Source organism: Sciurus carolinensis, chromosome 2 (assembly GCF_902686445.1).
Source record: "Sciurus carolinensis chromosome 2, mSciCar1.2, whole genome shotgun sequence".
Classification (NCBI taxonomy): domain Eukaryota; kingdom Metazoa; phylum Chordata; class Mammalia; order Rodentia; family Sciuridae; genus Sciurus; species Sciurus carolinensis.
In genome coordinates, this window is record NC_062214.1 from 73,480,737 (window position 1) to 73,497,703 (window position 16,967).

General features: G+C 34.9%; 4 pseudogenes; all 4 read left to right on the forward strand.

The window, feature by feature from the left end:
* The first annotated feature begins 6,724 nt into the window (after positions 1 to 6,724).
* On the forward strand, positions 6,725 to 6,807 carry LOC124978443 (uncharacterized; annotated as a pseudogene).
* Positions 6,808 to 8,854: 2,047 nt separating this feature from the next.
* On the forward strand, positions 8,855 to 8,937 carry LOC124978444 (uncharacterized; annotated as a pseudogene).
* Positions 8,938 to 10,489: 1,552 nt separating this feature from the next.
* On the forward strand, positions 10,490 to 10,574 carry LOC124978447 (uncharacterized; annotated as a pseudogene).
* A 4,828-nt stretch (positions 10,575 to 15,402) lies between these two features.
* On the forward strand, positions 15,403 to 15,485 carry LOC124978445 (uncharacterized; annotated as a pseudogene).
* The last annotated feature ends 1,482 nt before the right edge of the window (positions 15,486 to 16,967 follow it).

The window sequence follows — 16,967 nt, forward strand, 5'->3', positions numbered from 1 at the left end:
TATATCCCAGAGGAGTTAGGGCTCAGTAGGTGGGTCCATTTGTTGGCTTTCAGGGTGTGTGGTATTCTCCCTGCGGATCTTCCAGCACTCAAATGGCAGAGAAACCTAGGCCTTCTGAGAAAAGGGGAGGGAGACTAGAGATTGCTCCCCAAAATGGTGAGCTCCAAAGACTAAGCACTCTTTTAACCTTGAAAACTGAACTTCTGTACCCATTTAATATTATCTCCCTCTATTACCCACCTCTCCCTGGTACATGCCATTCTTTTTTAATTTGCTGATTTGACTGATGTAGGTTGCACATGAGTAGAATAAAGAAGTATTTGTCTTTTGTGGCCAGCTTATTCCACTTAGTATAAGTCCTTACAAATCATCCATTATAGCATATTAAAAGATTTCCTTCTTTTTTATGGTTGAAAAATATTCCATTGTATGTGTATGGCATATTTTTTATCCATTCATCAACTGATAGATACTTGGGTTGCTTCTACCTTTCAGCTGTGTTTTAGGTTAAAATATTTAATAAAATCTGTTGAATTTACTTTCATAGTTACCATTTCTTTGCTTGACTGACAGTTTCCTTCTTGTATTATATGCCTTCTGCCTAAAAAACCATCTTTAACATTTCTTCTAGTGCACTATCTACCAACAGTAATTCTTTCATTGCATTAATAATAACTTGCCTATTTTTAAGGCTCTTCCATACTTGTTTTAAAATAAAATGTAGTTTTACAACAGTCTCACATCCCAAAGAATGATTCCTGGGAAACTTCCTACAGAAATTCATCTTTTGACTTATCTGTCTTCCCTTTCCAAAGACATCCAAAAGGAAGTGAATGTTCTTTCACATTCCTTTCAATTACAAAGGAGTCTCTCTGATGAAATTGGACCTCTCAACTTCCACCTCCACTGATGCTGATGCTGGCTTAGCTGCTCGATTTTCTGCCTTCTTTCTGGACACATCAGCAAGCACTGGAGTGATCTCTAGTACAGACCCCAGAGAATCCAGTTTATGTTCAGTTTTCCTGAGCTGAGTGACACATTCAACTTCCACTTCTGTTAACCTAAACCAGTGCCTTCCTACGAGCCAATCTATAACCATTCATTTCCTCCAATTACATAGGTTAAAGTAATGGATTGGACAGCTGGGTACATCTAATTGTGGGGTAAAATAGTACAATAGTACTTTGCACAAAGATTCCGATCCCATTGCATCCTTGCCAACACTTTTAATTTTCTGCTTTTTTGATAGTACCTACCCTAATGACTATGAGGCTGCATATTAGTGTGGTTTGATTTGCATTTCCATAATGGTTATTGATACTGAGTATCTTTTTTTGTGCTTGTTAGTCATTCATGTATTTCTTTAAAGAAATGTTTTTAAATATTTTGTATTTAAATATTTAGTCAGATTGTATTTAGTTGTTGAATTTTAGAGTTTATATATTGTAAACATTAATTCCTTACTAATACATCATTTGCAACTATATTACCCATTCCATTAGTTGACTTTTTACTCAGTTGATAGTGTTTCTTTATGTACAACATTTTCATTCATGTTCTTTGCAGCATTATTCATAATAGCCAAGACTTGGAAACAGCCAAAGTGTTCATTGGCAGATAAAATGGTTAAATAAATTGTGAAATATAGATTTTTATATCTTAGTGGAATATTTTTCAGCCTTAAAAGGGAGATTCTGCTATTTACAACAACATGGATCAACCTGGGAGATATTATATTAACTGAAATAAACCAAACAGAAAGAAAAATACCATATCAACTTGCTTCCTTGTGGAATCTTAAAAAAAAGAAAAACTCAAATGCATAGAAACAATAGAAAAGTGTTTTAGAAAGTGGCAAGGAACATGGTGAGATGGAAACCTAAGGGCACAAAGAGTTAACTATGTAGGATATTCAAGATCTAATGGACAGTTTGCAGACTATATAGTTAATTATGCTATATTGTATACTGAAAATTTACTGTGATAAAAGCTATTAGGTATTTTTACCATTAAAAAAGAAAAAGGTAACTGTGAAATGATGACTCTGTTAATGTCCTCATTATGGTAATCACTGCACTATGTATATGTATATCAGCACAGCATATTGTATACCTTAAACGTATATAATATTCATGATAATAATTTAAAAAGAATGATATGTAAAATACTCAATAATTAACTTAACCAAAAAGATAAATGACTTTTACAACAAAAAATACAATTGAATGAAATTAAATAAAGCATAGTAAATGGAAAGATAGCCTATATTCATAGACTGGAAGACTTAACAGAAAGATGCTAAATAAATAATCTAACATTATACCTCAAGGCCCTAAAAAATAAGAACAAATTAATACTCAAATCAGAAGACAGAAAATAATTAAGATCTGAATTAAAATTAATGAAATTGAGAGTAAAAGTGCAAAGGATCAATGAAACAAAGAGTCAATTCTTTGAAAAGACAAACAAGATTGTTAAACTCTTAGGCAAACTTAGGCATTAAGAGATGAATTAGAGATGAAAAAGAGATATCACCAACAGACACTTCTGAAATACAGTTAATCCATGAAAACTTTTGAAAATTTATAACGGGGTAATATACTGATGTGGTAATTTCATTACGGGGTTTATTTTTAAATCTCCATATTGCTTTCTGAAGTGGTTGTGGTTGTACTAATTTGCAGTCCCACCAATAGTGTATAATTTTCCCCCCACATCCTTGCCAGCATTTATTATTATTTTTATTCTTGATGATTGCCATTCTGATTAGAATGGGATGAAGCCTCAATGTACTTCTTATTTGTATTTTACTGATTGCTAGGGATGTTGGACATTTTTTCGTATATTTGTTGGCAATCCGTAGTTCTTCCTTTGAGAAATGTCTATTTAATTCTTTTTTCCATTATTCTATTGGTTTATCTGGTGTTTTGATGTGAGGTTTTTAAAAGTTCTTTATATATTCTGGATATTAATCCTCTCTGAAGAGTAGATGTCAAACATCTGCTTCATTCTGTAGGTTCTCTCTTTGTGTTCTTATTTCCTTTGCTGTACAGGAATTTTTAATTCAATGCTGCCCTACTCATTGATTCCTGGTTTTATTTCTTGTGCTTTAGGAGTATTGTTAAGGAAGTCAGATCCAGCAATGACACGTTGGATTACTGCGCCTATATATTTTATTCTAGCAACTAGAGAATTTCTGGTCTAATTCCTAGGTCTTTGATCAACTTTGAGTTGACTTTTGTGTAGGGTAAGAGATAGGGATCAAGTTTCATTCCTCTATATCTGAATATCCAGTTTTCCCAGCACACTTTGTTAAAAAGGCTATCTTTCCTCCAACATGTTTTTGGTAACTTTGTTAAGTATCAGATGACTGACTCTATGTGAATTTGTCTCTGTTTCCTATTCTGTTCCATTGATATTCATCTCTGTTTTGGTGAAAACACCATACTGTTTTTGTTACTATATCTCTGTTTTATAATTTGAGGTTAGGTTTTGTGATGCCTTCAGCATCACTCTTCTTACTCAAAATTGCTTTTGGCTAATCTGAGTCTCTTATTCTTCTCAATTAATTTTAGAACTTTTTTTTTCCAGTTCTCTGAACAATGTTATTGGTATTTTGATGGGAATTACATTGAATTTGTGTAACACTTTTGGTAGTATGACCATTTTGATAATATTCTGCCTATCCAAGAACATGGGACATCTTTCCATCTTCTAAGGTCTTCTTCAATTTCTTTCTTCAGTGTTATATAGTTTTCATTGTAGAGGTTAGATTTATTTCCACATTTGGTTTTGTTTTGTTTTTTGAGGTTATTGTGAATGAGATTTCTAATTTCTTTTTCAGAAGATTTACTATTGGAGTATAGTAAAGCAATTTATGTTTTGATCTTATATCTTGCTACTTTGCTCAATTTGTTTATCAGCTCTAGCAGTCTTTTGGTGGAGTTTTTTGGGTCTTCTAAATGTAGAAGCATGACATCATCAAACAAATAATTTGACTTCTTTTCCTACTTTAGTTTCCTCCCCTTACCTTATTGCTCTAACTACACTTTCAAGAACTGTGTTGAATAGTAGTGGTTAAAGTGGTCTTTACCCTATTTTTAGAGGAAATGCCTTCAGTTTGTCTCCATTTACTATCATTGTTGGCCTTAGATTTATTGTATATTGCCTTTACAATGTAGATGTAAATTGCTTCTGTCTCTAGTTTCCTAGTATTTGCAACATGAATGTGTGCTGTACTTCACAAAATGCTTTTTCTGCATCTATTGAGATGGTCATGTGTTTCTTATCCTTAACTATATTTATGTGATGAATTACATTTATTGATTTGCATATGTTGAATGAAACTTGCATTCCTAGGTTGAATTGATCCTAGAGCACTATCTTCTTAATGTGTTTTCGAATGTAGCTTTCCAATATTTTATTAAGGATTTTTACATCTATTTTCAACAGGGATATAGGACTGAAGTTTTCTTTTTGACGTGTTGTTATGGTTTGGATGTGAGGTGTCCCCCAAAAGTTTACATGTGAGGTAATGCAGGAAGGTTCAGAGGAGAAAGATTCGGTTGTAAGAAGCTTAACCCAATCAGTGAATTAATCCCTGATGGAATTAGTTGAAGTGGTAGGGTGTGGGCAGAGGAGTTGGGAATTGGGGCTTGGCTATGGGTTATATATTTCATATCAAAAACAAAAACAAAACAGAAAGATGCTAAATAAATAATCTAACATTATACCTTAAGGCCCTAAAAAAATAAGAACAAATTAATACTCAAATCAGAAGACAGAAAATAATTAAGATCTGAATTAAAATTAATGAAATTGAGAGTAAAAGTGCAAAGGATCAATGAAACAAAGAGTCAATTCTTTGAAAAGACAAACAAGATTGTTAAACTCTTAGGCAAACTTAGGCATTAAGAGATGAATTAGAGATGAAAAAGAGATATCACCACAGACACTTCTGAAATACAGTTAATCCATGAAAACTTTTGAAAATTTATACTCTAATATGCTAGAAACTCTTGAAGAATTCGACAAATTCCTAGAGACATATGACCTACCCAAATGGAACCATGGGACACAAAACTTAGACCACTATCAAGAAATGGAATTGAAGCATCTATTATAAATCTTCCAACAACAACAACAACAAAAAGTCCAGGATCAGATGGATTCTCAGCTAAGTCCTATCAGACCTGTAAAGAAGAACTAAAAGCAATCGTTTTCAAGTTATTCTATGGAATAGAAAAGGAGGAAACACTGCCAAATTCATTCTATGAAGCCAGTATCACTGTGATACCAAAATCAGCAAAGATATATGTTTTATGTCAGCTTTTTTGCTGCTGTGACTAAATGATCAGACCAGCACAATTATAGAGGAGGAAAGGTTTATTTGAGGGCTTATGAATTCAGAGATCTTAATCCATGCAAGGCCAGCTCCATTCCTCAGGGCTTGAGATGATGCAGAACATCATGGCAGAAGAGCATGGCAGGAAGCAGAGAGACTCTACTCTCCAGATATGTGTAAATTTATTTTTGAAACCTTAATTCTATTCCACTGGCCTGCACCTTTGTATTTATGTTGGCATTACACTTTGTTTAAAAGTAACTTTGTTTAAATTTTAAATTTAGGAAACATGAGTCTTCAGCTTTGTTCATATTTTTCAAGATTGTTTTAGCTACTCAGGGTCCCTTGAGATTCTGTAAGAATTTTAGGAAGTTTATTTCCTATTACAATAGCTGAATCTATAGACTGCTTGGGTTAGTGTTGTTATCTCAACTTTCTGTTTTGTTTTTGTTTTTGTTTTAGTGTAGGAACTCAGTGCTATAAACTTTTCCTGTAGAATTGCCTTCATATAGTCCCAGAGAGTTTGATGTGCTATATCTCTATTCTCATTTGTTTCTAAGAATTTTTTTCCCTGATTTCTTTTGTGATCCATTCCTCATTCAAAAGTGTATTATTTAATCTCCAAATGTTAGAATAGTTTTTGTGTTTTGATTTTATTGATTTCTGATTTTATTCTTATATGATCTGATAGGATGCAAGGAATTATCTCTTTGTTTTTGCTAAAATTTGTTTTGTGTCCTAAATTATGATCTATTTTTCATGGGTTATTTTTATTTGTGATCAAGAATAAAATTGGTTTTACAATGTCTATAAATCCAGACTGTGAGACATCTAATGTTTTTGTCTTATTTCATAGAATTTTTACTTGCTCATTTTTCAATAATGTGGGAAAAAATACTTGTACAACAATACCTTAGTGTATTTTGTGTTCAGGTACATAGTGAATCATTCATTCTTACCGTGGTTGTCAAAGGGATATGTAAGTATCTTGTCTTTAAAAGTATTTACCTTATTCCCACAGGTCAATGTAGATCAAGGTGAGCTAATAAGGAAGAGTTTAATTCCTTCCTCTTGAGAAGTAACATGAAGGAGAGTTCTGACAATAAATCTGCTAATTCATCTTCCACATATTACCACAGGTTTATATGAGAATTCACTGGTGGTAAGCATATTATTCTGAAAATAGTGACATTTCCCTAGGGAATCACATCAATCCAATGACACTGAACCCTGGCTATGCTAGGCAGCCATAGGACTGATCATTAACTGTGATGCTGGGCTCCATGAGTGTAGGTCCATGTGACCCAGGGAGACAGAAAGGTGAGTACTCATTATCTGCCACATCCCTCAGGCTCAGGGTCCCTCTTATTAAATGTGCCTGGACCAATGATGACTTACAAAAGTGGATCTCATTGGAATCTGAACAAAATGAGTGAACAAACCACTTCTGTGAGCTGAGGTCCAGCACAGGAACCCCATTAGGCAGACATGTGGGGGGATTTCAGGTATTCAGGCAGTAAGTCCCACAGGGACTAAGGTATTTGAAAGCTATCCTGGCTGCATCTGTTGGAAGAAATGGATTAGACAGTTGTCTATTAAAATTTGCTGGTGGGATAAAACTCGAAACTCTTTGAGTGTTTGGCTTATAGCATCCATACACTATAGTATGCAGACACTTAAAAACAACAGATGTTGGGGCTGGGGTTGTAGCTCAGTGGTAGAGCATGGTAGTGGAAGAATAGGTACTATGTGGAATCTTAACAGTATATTTTAATTTGTTGCCAACCCAGTCACTACAATTGGATTGTTCTTTTTTATTTATTTCTTTTACTTTTTCTATAAGCCTAGAAACCAATTTCAGACATGTTTTAATGCTGACATCAACTACAGGCTATTTAAACATTTTTAGCTATGAATGTACTTTAAATAGCTGTGTTTTCAAATAGATTTTATTCTCTACTTTCCTGTATCCTGTCAATATTTTCTATTTCATTCAAAGAGATATCCTAATTATAATAACTTATTTGAAGTAGATATGCTGGGGAAACTTCAAAATGAATACTTCATAAAATATTATTTTTATATTCATGATCAAAGATGTGATGTTTTGTCATACAGGTGGTCCAGTGCATTATGTGAATTGTTATAATTGCTTATAACTAAATTCATTAGCACAGTTTTGTTTCACAACTTCCTTTATTTCCCCTGTACTTTCTAGATTAAGTACTTGAATTCCCTGGAAACTCATTGCAAAACCAGTGCAGTACTGATTTTGTGACCTGTGTTAGCTCCCTGTGAAGGATCAACATAACATACTCCTGAGGTAACATCCAATTTTAGTGAATTTATTTCTGTGGGTTATTTTTATTATTTTTAAGTAGAATTAAATAGGTTCATAAAGTGTTGGTGTAATGATTAATAATTGTCAACTTGATTGGATTAAGAGATGCAGATGATTAAGAGGCCTCTGGCTATGTCAATGAGGGTGTGTCTAGGAATGATTGGAATGTGGGATAGTGAACCGAAGTGGAGACCTCCCTAAGCGTGGGCAGTACCGCCCAGTAGGATAGAATAAAAATTGGAAGAACAAGGAAGAAGATACAGATGTAAGCTCAGCTCTTCTTGAATGGGTTCTTGATTACTGCTTCCATTGTTTGAGGATATCAAACTCTTGCCTCTTCACTCTTCCAAAATAGACTCTGCCAGTGATTCTCCAGGTAGTTTCCAGAAGCCTTGGTTTCAGAGTATAGGGTAGCACTGAGGATCTTTCTTGTTCTGGGGCTTCCATGCCTTGCACAGCAGCTGGTTCTTCCAGCTCTCCAGCTGCAGACGGCCATTGTGGACTAGCTAGCTTCTGGTCGTGTAAGCCAATCTAATAAATCCCCTTTTTGTAATCATACTTCCTATTGATTCTGTTCCTCTAGAGAGCCCTGACTAATTCAGTTGGTTAATAACAGTATTGAACATTAATAATCTGAAAATTTATCTGAGCCTTCAGTCTCCTTTATGCTTTTTTTCTACTTTGTATAACATCTGAAACATTCTACAAAGATTATAAATTAGTGTATTTCATACAGGTTAATAGTGATAACTGCTGTTGTGCAGTTGTAAAAACTGAACATATCTGCTTCTTATATTCCCAGATTCTTTCCCCATGACAACATGGACCAAAAACTGGGTTTCAAATGAACAAATTTTTTCCTTCCCTGTGTCAACACATAAAGCAAAAGTACTGGGAATAATTCAGCCTCTCTTTCTTATTGGCCAATGGAAATTCTTTTATGGTAAGTGTTTTGTCCTGAAAATATAGACATTCTTCTTAGGGAAATACAATATTCTAATGACACTGGACCCTGGCTATGTTCGGTGACTGTGGGGCTTGTCATTGACTCAGATGCTGGTCTGCATAATTGAAGAGTGTGGTTCAGAGTGTCCCAGGGTGACAAAAACCTGGGTGATCAGTACCTGATACATACCTTAGGCTCTGAGTCCCTCTTATTAAATGTGCCTGGACCAATGATGACTTACAAAAATGGATCTCGTTGGAATCTGAACAAAATGAGTGACCAAACCACTTCTGTGAGCTGAGGTCCAGCATGGAGACCCTGCTAGGCAGACCTGTGGAGGGAGTTCAAGTGGTCATTAGCTATTCAAAGCAAATGAATTGTACAGAAGTCTATAAACACCCAATTGTAGAATGACAGGTTTTTTTTTTTTTTTTTTTTAAGAGCTTGACTGGTAACATCTGTATACCTAATGATAGAGTTGAGAGAAACAGGACTTGACTGGTGAGGCAAACAGGAAATTATTGTTTGTCTGAGCTACCTACGTCTTCAGGCTGATGGTTTGTCTTTTGTATGTAATGAGATGTTTAATATCCAAGGATATTAAAGATATTTTACTTTTTATTTTCTATTAAGTAAAACTTTTACATTGAAATTTAAGAAAGGGTACTGTATGTGGAGTCAAGTAGTGGATTTTAATTTTTTTGCAAATTTAGGCACTAGGCTTGGACAAGTGTCCTTTCACTTTTTCCTATCAAAAAGGGAATGATTTTATACATTAGTACTGCCTTCAAATATATGCTCCATCAAACATTTTAGATGTGAAAGGGTTATGTTTAAAATTCATTTTACATGAACTTATTGGTCACAAATACCTGTCCTCAATATCTTCCACTGTGTTGAAAGAGATATTCTCATTATAATAAATAATTTGAAGTGGATATGCTGGGGAAATTTTGAGACTAACATATTATAAAATATTATTTTATATAATTGTGACCAAGATGGAAGCTTAATTGTGTTTGTCATACAGATGGTCCAATGAATGTCTTATGTGAATTCTTTAAATTCAGTGTAATTCAGTAATCCATTAGCAATTTTTTTTTCAGCTTCCCTAATTCCCCTGTACTATTGTCAGTTAGGCATGATAGAATCCTTGGAATCCCACCACTGGACCAGTCAGGTGCTGAATCTCTCACTTGTACCAGCTCCTTTATCTGGGAATGATGAAAACAATATACTCCTAAGGTTACAACATATTTTTAGTAAATTCTTGTGTAGTTTTAGTATTATTTTTTAAATTATCAAAAATTTAATTTTGTAAACAGTAAGTTAATACAAACAGCATCAAGCATTATGAAGCTGAGCTGAGACATCACTATTTTTAAGATTTTGTGCTTTTTCTCTACTTTGATTGTAAATTAGTATAATTTATGTAGAAGTTAATTGTGAAACCTCTTATCCCATGCAAATGTGAAAAAATGAATGGTATACTTTTCATATTCCTATATACAATCTCCTACAGGTCAATGTGGACCAAGACCTGCATGCAGTTCATCTGGATGAATTTATTCCTTCATTTGTGTTGCCACATGAAGGAAAGTCTTAGAAATCATTCAGCCTCTTGTCCTTAAGAGCCAGTGGGATTTCTCACAAAGTAAGCATTTTGTCTGAACATACTAATGTTCCTTATAGGAAACCACAAAGCTCCAATAGCACTGGCCCCTGGCTGTGCTAGGCAGCCATGGGGTTGGTCTGCATGATTAAAGGATGTGGGTCAGTGTGTCCCAGAGTGAATGAATCTGAGTGGTCAATGTCTGGCACATACCTCAGGCTCAGGGTCCCTTTTATTAATGTACCTGGACCAATGATGACTTACAAAAATGGATCTCGTTGGAATCTGAACAAAATGAGTGACCAAACCACTTCTGTGAGCTGAGTGGTCCAGATTGGGGACCCTACTAGGCAGACATATGGGGGAACTTCAGATGTTCAGGTAGTAGGTTCCCCAGGGCTGAGGGGAATTGAAAGCTTCCTAATTGTATAGCTTAGTTAAAATGTATTGGATGTTTGTTTATAGATATCCAATTGTGGAATATAATAGCTACCCCTTGGTTGTTTGACTGACAGCATCTATATACTGGCTTGGAGATTAGCACCTGAGTAGTGAACACTGTGGGAAACAGTTTGCCTATACTGGAGCCATTTATACTATATTGTTTGATGAGACATTCTTCTCAGTGGGAATATTCTACTAAGGTCCTAGTAAATGGCCTTGAAAGAAGTGATGAGTTTTTATTTGGCCTTTATCACTTAAATTTAAAAAGTGTTATGGAACATGCAATTTTTGTTGTTTTGAAAGAGTTATGGCATGTTTTAGTTCGATCCCGCATATGGTCACAAGTGTCATGTTTTGTTTTCCCTGTGTTTGGGGCCCAGTATTCTACATGGTTGAGGGAGGAATTCAAATCTTGCATGAAGAATTTTTTTTAAATTTATTTTTATTGTAAACAAATGGGATACATGTTGTTTCTGTTTGTACATGGAGTAGCAGCATACCATTTGCGTAATCATACATTCATATAGGGTAATGAGGTTTGATTCATTCTGTTATTTTTTCCTTCCCCCCCCACCCCTCTTTTCCCTCTATACAGTCCATCCTTCCTCCATTCTCGTCCCCCTCCTACCCCCCATTATGTGTCATCATCCACTTATCAGTGAGATCATTCGTCTTTTGGATTTTTGAGATTGGCTTATCTCACTTAGCATGATATTCTCCAATTTCATCCATTTGCCTGAAAATGCCATAATTTTATAATTCTTTATAGCTGAGTAATATTCCATTGTATATATATACACCACAGTTTCTTTATCCATTCATCAATTGAAGGACATCTAGGTTGGTTCCACAGTCTGGCAATTGTGAATTGAGCAGCTATGAACATTGATGTGGCTGTATCTCTGTAGTATGCTGATTTTAAGTCCTTTGGGTATAGGTCAAGGACTGGGATAGCTGGATCAAATGGTGGGTCCACTCCAAGTTTACTAAGGAATCTCCACATTGCTTTCCAGAGTGGCTGCACTAATTTGCAACCCCACCAGCAATGTATGAGTGTACCTTTTTCCCCGCATCCTCTCCAACACCTATTGTTGCTTGTGTTCTAGATAATCGCCATTCTAATTGGGGTGAGATGGAATCTTAGTGTAGATTTGATTTGCATTTCTCTTATTACTAAAGATGGTGAACATTTTTTCATATGTTTATTGATTGCTTGTAGATCATCTTCTGTGAAACATCTGTTCATATCTTTAGCCCATTTGTTGATTGGGTTATTTGTATTCTTGGTGTAGAGTTTTTTGAGTTCTTTATATATTCTGGAAATTAGTGCTCTATCTAAAGTATGAGTGGCAAAGATATTCTCCCACTCTGTAGGCTCTCTCTTTGCATTGCTGATAATTTCCTTTGCTGAGAGAAAGCTATTTAGTTTGAATCTATCCCAGTTATTGATTCTTGCTTTTATTTCTTGTGCTATGGGAATCCTGTTGAGGAAGTCTGATCCTAAGCCAACAAGTTTAAGATTTATCTTAAACTTATCTTATCTTATCTTATCTTCTATAAGATGCAGGGTCTCTGGTCTGATTTCAAGGTCCTTGATTCATTGTGAGTTGAGTTTTGTGCAGGGTGAGAGATAGGTGTTTAGTTTCATTCTGTTGCATATGGATTTCCAGTTTTCCCAGCACCATTTGTTGAAGAGGCTATCTTTTCTCCATTGCATATTTTGGCACCTTTGTCTAGTATGAGAAAATTGTATTTATTTGGGTTTGTGTCTGTGTCCTCTATTCTGTACCATTGATCTACCTGTCTATTTTGGTGCCAGTACCATGCCGTTTTTGTTATTATTGCTTTGTAGTATAGTTGAAGTTCTGGTATTGCAATACCCCCTGTTTCATTCTTCCTGCTAAGGTTTGCTTTAGCTATTCTGGGTTTCTTATTCTTCCAGATGAATTTCATGATTGCTTGCTCTATTTCTGTAAGGTACATCATTGGGATTTTAATTGGAATTGCATTGAATCTGTATAGCACTTTTGGTAGTATGGCCATTTTGACAATATTAATTCTGCCTATCCAAGAACATGGGAGATCTTTCCATCTTCTAAGGTGTTCCTCAATTTCTTTCTTCAATGTTTTGTAGTTTTCATTGTAGAGATCTTTTACCTCTTTGGTTAGATTGATTCCCAAGTATTTAATTTTTTTTTAAGCTATTGCAAATGGAGTTGTTTTCCTCATTTCCCTTTCAACTGTTTCATTGCTTGCGTATAAAAATGCTTTAGATTTATGCGTGTTGATTTTATAGCCTGCTATTTTGCTGAATTCATTGCATGAAGAATTTTAAACTATAAAATGATGGAATTGATATGTATTTTATGGACTGATAGTCATTCCTTCAGCCATTTTCATATTTAAATGGAGATTTTAGTTTTAATGAGTGATCCTGAAGGAGATTTTTGGGGAGACTTTGACAACAACATCTTAGAAAATAATTGACCTTCTATACTCCTCTGTTCTAATCAGTGAATGTAATTTTCTTGTCATGTAGGTTGTCAAGTACATACCTATGGTTAGTTTTTTGAAATCCCTTAAGAGTAAACGTTCAATTGGGAAGGTATTGTTCTTCAACTTCCCTGCCTTCCCCTGTGCTTTGCAAGAGAAAAGAAACATTAGAATTCCTTAGAATTATTTCTGCTGTGATGGGATATTGCCATTAGTGACTCCATCTTGCTTTATTCTTATTTCTCATTCACAGGATATATTCTTTACTCTGTGTTCTGGAGCATCTTACCCTCAAAACAAAAGTAGACTTTCAAGAGATTATCGCCTATGGTCAGTGCTTGTTATGGTTTGGATGTGAGGTGTCCCCCAAAAGCTCACATGTGAGACAATGCAGGAAGGTCTGGAGGAGAAAGATTGGGTTGTAAGAATCTTAACCCAATCAGTGATTTAATCCCTGGTGGGATTAATTGAAGTTGTAGGGTGCAGCTGGAGGAGGTGGTAATCAACTATGGGGTATATATTCATATCTGGAGATTTGAGTTTTCTGATGATGCCAGCTGCTTCCCTCTGTCACTGTCTTCTGCCTTGATGTTCTGCCTCACCTTGAGCCCAGAGGAATGGAGCTGGTCTTCTGTGAACTAAAATTTCTGAATTCATGAGCCCTTAAATAAACCTTTCCTCCTCTATAATTGTGCTGGCAAGAACATTTAATCACAGCAGCGAAAAAACTGACTAAAACAGTGCTGGACTGTCTTAACTCATGTTCCTAGGAAATGCTGCTTTCTGCATGTCATCCCTAATCTATTTCTCATATAAATATTCCCCTATTCCCAAAGACTTTAAGGTGATACCTGAGACATTAAAATGTCGGGTTCCTTCCAGATTATTAGCATCCTCAGTAAATTCTATTTTCTTTATCCCTAATGTGCATCTCTCAGGCAATGATTTTTTCCATGTGACAAGGTTCCTAACCTCAGGTTGGTAATACTACTATAACATTGAACTACTGAATTAATCATTTTTTATCAACTTCTATATCTATGAAGGATCAGAACGCCAATTTCCAAAATAACATGGCAGTGTGTGTGTGTGTGTTTTGCTGGAACTTGAACTCAGGGCATCACACATGCTAAGCACTGAACTATACCCCCAGCCACAATTTTTAACAAGTACATTTTTCAGTCTGGGGTTGAAGTGCAGTAATAGTGTCATCTTAGTGTGCCTGAAACCCTAGGTTTGATTTCTAGCCTCACAAACAAATGAATAAATGCAGACATATTTTTATTGGTCATTTTATGTTGTAAGCAATCAGGAATGCAATTGGTTTTATAAAGTCTGTGAATCCAAATAGTGTGAGGTATTAATAATCTGATGAGACATCTGATGTTTCTGTCTCTTTATTTCAGGAATAAATAAATTCTTCTATGAATGTGGGGAAAATGCTAGTAGGATAATACACTAGTATATTTTATGTGCAGATATATAGTGAACTATCCAGTCTTTCCATAATCAATGAGTGGATATATAAACTTACCATTGTTACATATGCAATTGACCCTACTTATCTGTGAGTCCCACATCTGTGATTCAATCAGATATTTGGGGAAAAAAATCTGTATTGAACAAGTATTATAGACTTTTTTCTTGTCATTATTCTCTAAACAGTACAAATAATCACAAGTTAAGAAGTATTTATATTTATTTGGGTATTATAAATAATCTAGAGATGGTTTAGTGTATTTGGGAAACTTGGGTTATATGCCCTGTTTTATTTTATATAAGGGACTTGAGCATCCTCAAATTTTGGTGTCTGCTTCATGTCCTTGGACTAAACTCCCAAGGGTACTGAAGAATAAAGGTATTTGCTGTATTTCCACAGTTCAACATGGACCAACAGTGGATTGTATGAAAAAGTTTATTCCTTCCTCTTGCAAGGTAACATGGAAGAGAGTTTTGGAAGAATTCTGCTTAATTATTCTCAAGTGCTTCTGTTCCCAGTTTAATGTGATAATTTGCTCTTGGTAAGCATTTTGTCCTGAAAATACTGACATTCCTTCTAGGGAATCATAATAATCCAATGACATTGAACCCTGACTATGCCAGGCAGCCATGGGACTGGTCATTAACTGTGATGCAGGACTCCATGATTGAAGAGTGTGGGTCTTTGTGTCCCAGGGTGACAAAAACCTGGGTGATCAGTGTCCCTTTTATTAAATGTGCCTGGACCAATGATGACTTACGAAAATGGATCTCGTTGGAATCTGAACAAAATGAGTGACCAAACCACTTCTGTGAGCTGAGGTCCAGCACGGGGACCCTGCTAGGCAGACATGTTGGGAGATGGATTTCAGATGTTCAGGCAGTGGGACCCACAGCAATGAGGTATTAGAAACTGTACTCCTTATATTAAGTTAGAACAAATAAATCATAGAGAATTCTTTTTATATTTAGGGTGGAGGTATCAAATTGCAACCCTTTGAGTGCTTGACCAGCAGCATTCATAATATACCCAGTAAACAGATGCTGGGCACAAGGTCATACTTAATAAACAATGTGAAAGTAGCTCTGGTAAACTTGAAGCATTCATGCCATTTTCTTCTTTTTTTAAGTATTGCAATTTTATTTTTGTTTATTTTTAAACTGAGATATAAAAACATAAAAAGCATACATATTACTGGGGGTACCATGCAACATTTCATTACATGCATACACTGTATTAGGTTTAAATCAGGTTAAATATATCTATCTTCTCAAATATTTGTCATTTCTTTGTGGTGAAAAGTTTCAAAATTCTTTTCGCCTCAGTTTCTGAAATGTGCGATACATTATTATCTGTGGTCACCCAGCTGTGTACACCAGAACTTCTTAGTCCTGTCTAACTGTAATTTAGTACCTATTGATCAACATTCCCCATACCTTCCTCTTCCTCTGCCAAGCCTCTAGTAACCACCATTCCACTCTCAACTTCTATGTGATCTACTTTAAGATTCCACATATGATTAGGAACATATGGTACTTCTCTTTCTATGCCTAGCTTATTTCACTTGATAATATGATTTCCACTTCCATCCATTCCACAGCCAACAGTATTTCATTCTTTTTTAAGGTCAAATCATATTCATTGTTTTATAATGTGCCACATTTTTTTTATCCATTCACCAGTTGATGGGCACCTAGGTTGTTTTCATTTTTTTGGCTGTGGTGCACATCATTTTCTTAGATACCACAGTCATCTTAGTAAGGATAAGTTATACACACGTTTATGTACAGAAAATTAGAAATGAATTATTAATCATTGCTCAATATATATTTCTTAACTAAAAGAAATATGTGAAAATTGAAGAATAAATTGTATTCATGATTATATTTTATGGTGTATTTTAGTTAATTTATTAACATTGTCCCAAGGGTTAGAATGTTGTTTGATTTTTTTTCTCTTTTCCCCATCATTCAGTAAGCAGTTTTGTAAATATTCCACATGAGTTAAATTAGATGTTCTATCAAACATTTTTAATGTTAAATTATTAAATTTCTAAACTTTGGAATTATTTGGAATACCAACAGCTAATACTCATATTCCTTCAGTGAGTCTGTGTGTTTGAAGAGTGATTTTTCAATTTAGTTAACAATGCTAAAAGCTCAGAAGAGTCTTTGGGTCAACTTTAAGACATCTTTGAAATGTTCTTTTCTATTCTACCCTGTTCTAAGGCATGAGTATAATTTTACTGGTTTAGTTGTGCAGAAGTTCAAATAAATATCTACAGTTAATTTATTCAAACTGTTTTCA